At 34.0% G+C, this 4645-nt stretch overlaps 1 pseudogene; it reads right to left on the bottom strand.

Moving 5' to 3' along the window:
- Positions 1–1284: 1284 nt before the first annotated feature.
- On the bottom strand, positions 1285–3322 carry LOC136216620 (cytochrome P450 71D445-like; annotated as a pseudogene).
- Between the last annotated feature and the right edge of the window lie 1323 nt (positions 3323–4645).

Raw genomic sequence — 4645 nt, 5'->3', positions numbered from 1 at the left:
TCAACCCCGAAGAACAAAACGAAGAAAAAGCATGCCTCCAAAACAAGAAAAAATACTTGAACATCTAAGTTTCGTATTTACCAATAATCTAAAATTTAACGAATTTAACTTGAAACGAATTTTTTTTCCGTTGAATTTGCTCTAAACGGGTAACCCATACGGTCCGGTCCATGGACTGGTAGTATGAACTACCCTATTTTACCTAGGTAAAACGGGTAGGCTACCCTATTTTACCTAGGCAAAACGGGTAGGCTACCCGTTTTGCCTAGGTAAAAATGGGTAGGCTACCCGTTTTCCTTTAGGGAAAACGGGTTTATTTATTTATTTTTTTAACTATAATAAATATTAATTATAGATAAATTATGTATTGATTGGAAATAAAAAATACATATTGAAGTGTCCAATTAATTTTTATTTGGTAAATTATATTTATTTACCTTTTAGAACGTAAATTTAATTATACGTAAATTATGTATTGACTGGATAGAAAAAACGTATATATAAATTATTGATTGGAAATAAAAAAATACGTAAATTATGTATTACACGCATTAATACGTAATTTATCTATAATTAATATTTATTATAATTAAAATAAATAAATAAACCCATTTTCCCTAAAGGAAAATGGGTAGCCTATCCTATTTTACCTAAGAAACACGGGTAGGCTACCCTATTTTACCTAGGCAAAACGGGTAGGCTATCCGTACCCGTTTTGTAAAATAGGGTAGCCTACCCGTTTTGCCTAGGTAAAATAGAGTAGTTCATACTACCGGTCCATGGACCGGATCGTATGGGCTACCCGTTCAGAGCAAATTCAACGAAATTACGAAAAAAAAAAATTTCTTTTCAAGTTCAATTCGTTAAATTTCAGATTATTGGTAAATACGAAACTTAGATGTTCAAATATTTTTCCTTGTTTTGGAGGCATGATTTTTCTTCGTTTTGTTCTTCGGGGTTGAGAGAATTTCACTTTTTTGAATGAAAAATGAAAAGGGCAAAAATATCAAGAAGAAGGCGACGGTAAGTAAAATAGGGGTGATGTATAGCAAAACCCAATAATAGCAAAATACATAACAATAAATGTGCAATAAAGTATTGTAAAATATAAAAATATCCTAGCAATAAATGTGTCAATAAATAATGTGTCAATATTTAGAATATTGAAAAATATAAACTCTGATTTTAAGTGAGATTTTGGATCTTTCTTTATGGATCTTGCTACTATGATAAAAAAAATTATAAGCTCAAAAAATTTAGGGCTTCCTCCAGAAGGTCAATGATGTTTTCCACCTACCAGTAAGTTCTTAACCTTTCTCTTTATTCCACTAGACCCGTCCTTGGGTAGGAGGAAGATATGGAAGAGGAATGATATAGAGATCATTTTTTCTTGTGACACTCGCTCCGACATCTTCACTCATATCAACATCTTCTGGTTTGATTCCATCAACAAGTTTCCAATCAAAATGGAACAGTAACATCGCCAATGGAAGTTCAATATTAGCAATACCAAGTGTAATTCCAGGACATATCCTTCTTCCAGCACCAAATGGAATGTATTCATAGTTGTTTCCTTTGTAATCAAGTGAACTACCAAGAAATCTTTCGGGTTTAAATTTCTCGGCCTCTTCCCAAATCCTTTCATCTCTTGCCATTGCCCACACATTAACCATAATTTTCGATTTTACTGGTATATCATAACCATCAATCACACAACTCTCTCTGCATTCTCTTGGAATTAACAATGGAGCAGGAGGATGTAGCCTGAGAGTTTCTTTGACTACCAAAGAAAAATAGTTTAGTTCATGCAAATTTTCTTCATCTACTGTTCCTTTTATATTATATTTCTCTCGTATCTCTGCTTGTGCCTTGGCCATTACTTCGGGATTTCTCATTAGTTCTGCCATCCCCCATATTATTGCTGTAGATGAAGTGTCTGTACCAGCAACGAATGCATCCTGAAATAAATCAAATGTCAAATAACTGAATACGCATTTTCAATATTAAATGAATTATTGGGTTCACCATTCATTTTGTAAACAATGCATATGTATTATGTATATGAGAAATGTTAACTAGAGCAGTGGCATATCTAGAAGGGCAGAGGGCAGCTACTCTTTTGCCACTCTGTTTCCATAGTTCCGTCACTGTTAACAACACATTTCGTCTTTTTTTCCAGAGTGTTTTGTTAATTATTGAACTAAAGTGATATATTCATCACCTGAATTTGTTTAAAGTGACCTTAACTAGAGCAGTGTCATATCTAGAAGGGCAGATGGCAGCCACCCCTTTGCCGCTCTGTTTCCATAGTTCCGCCACTGTTAACAACACATTTTGCCTTTTTTTTCCGGAGTGTTTTCTTAATTATTGAACTTGACTAAAGTGATATATTCAACACCTGAATTTGTTTAAAATGATATACGATCCTCTAAATATGTTTATAGTAATATATCATTGCTTTGATGGTGTCATCGTCTAAAGGGAATTCAAGGCCACCTTCTTCTTGAAGATTCAAAAGAACATCAACAAGATCTTCAACTTTCTCATCATCTCTATCTTCCTTTCTAGAAGATTTATGTTCATCGAGGACTCCTTGAAATATTCTATCAACTGGCTGCTGAAGTTCATCCGCTCTAGTCTTTATACTACTGAATTTCTCAAGCCATTTAATTGAAGGATAAGCATCAGCAATACTAACTGCTCTCCCCAATTCCATTTTCAATCTATTCAAACCTTCAAGAAACTCATCTTCCCCATCCCAAATCTTCCTAAACGCTGCTCTTGAAACAATTCTATAAATTGCATGAGTGATCAACAAGCTGAAGTTCACAGGCATTCCTGGTTCAGTTGAAGCAATTGATTCCACGAGTTTCGATGCTTCTTCTTCCCTGATCGGTCTGAATGATCGAACACGTTTCGCTGTGAGCAACTCCATTGTTGAAATCTTCCTCAGTTGTCTCCAGTAATCTCCATAGGCAGCAAAAGTGATGTCCTTATAGTTGTAAGAAATACTCTTGGCAGAAAGCATAAGAGGCCTTTGAGAGAATATGATATCATGTGTTTTGTAGATTTGTTTAGCAGCTTCAGGAGATGAAATTATAATGTTTGATGTCTCACCGAATTGAAGATGCATAATAGGTCCATATATTTTGGATAAATCTCTCATTCTTTGATGTGGTATGTACCCGATTAAATGGTGCATACTTCCTAATAAGGGTATTCTCCATGGAGCTGGTGGAAGGTTTGGAGATTTTCTGGTGCTGAGTTTTTTCAATATCAGAATGAGGAACAAGATGGTAATTATGAACAAGAGGGTCTCCATTTGATCAAGAATAATTTGGGGGAAAGAAGAGTAAGGTTTAATTGAATTTTCAAAGTGTTACATTCATCCAAATATATAGTCAACTATGAAGCACTAACTCTTTCCCGGAGTTGTTGTGGCTGTGTCCCACTCTTCGGACTCAGCAGGGACACAACGGTGACATGAAACTCCGATGGAACTCAGAAGTGACACGGTAGGGACTCAGATGAGACTCGGAAGTGACACGGTAGAGACTCGGCAGGACACGGCGGGACTCGGATAATGGTAAAATACGTAAAAGGTTAGGGTTTTTTTTTTAAATCTTTTAAAACCTATGGTTAAATTACAAAATTTGACAAAAGAACCCTAAACTACATCTAATTCTCACATATGTATCCCGATTATAAACGCTTAGAGCTTCTTTCTCTTCCTTCTTCAATTTGTTTTGCGATTTACGATTCTTAGCAATTCTCGTGTGATTTCAACTCATGCTATTCTCGTGCGATTTCATCTTCTTTCTTCATATTCTTTCTTGTTGTTGTCTGATTCCATCCGCACCAAAATTCTTGCGATTTCATCATTGCGATTAGAGAACGACTTATTTGTGATTTTATATATATATATATATATATATATATATATATATATATATATAATTATATAAAATTTGCCGTGTTCCGCCACACCCGTATCTCATATTTTCTAAAAATGCATTTGCCGTGTCCGCACTTGAGTCGGTGCTCTATAGATAGTCAACTAGGCCCAGGGGCGGAGCCAGCCCAGTGTCCCAGGGAGCCCGAGTCCCCCCGGCCATCGGCTCCATCCTTGAGTATCCGTAGTTTCGCCTCTCGTAGCCCCCCTAATATTAGTCTATATGTAGTAATATTTTATTGTTTAAAGGTAAATTAGATGGTTAAAGATATTTGCTTCTTTTTAAAAGGTTCTACGTTCAATTCCCCACAACCTCAATTTATTTTAGAAAGTGTTTATTTATTTGAATTTTATTTTTCAATAATTATAAAACTATGTTACCATTATTAATTTATTTATTTTTATAACACTTTTGAACTCATTTTTGTTATGTCTTTCCATTAAAAAAATTAATTTCTTCTCAAACAACTTAATTTCTAAATTAAATTTTAAAATTTTAAAACTAAAAATAAAAAAATGTTATAATTTTTTTTTAGAAACTATCATTGAACTAATAAAAAAAAATTAAATATGTTTAATATTTTTATGTTGAACACTATTAATATTTTAGTGAAAACATAAAAATGATGATGTTTTAACGCGCTGGATGCTAAAAAGATTTATTCAGCCCTAACAGGTTGGACTTTGAAAAAT

Source organism: Euphorbia lathyris, chromosome 1, assembly GCF_963576675.1.
Source record: "Euphorbia lathyris chromosome 1, ddEupLath1.1, whole genome shotgun sequence".
Taxonomy (NCBI): domain Eukaryota; kingdom Viridiplantae; phylum Streptophyta; class Magnoliopsida; order Malpighiales; family Euphorbiaceae; genus Euphorbia; species Euphorbia lathyris.
The sequence above is the reverse complement of the archived record's forward strand: the minus strand, read 5'-3'. Positions and strand labels throughout refer to the sequence as shown.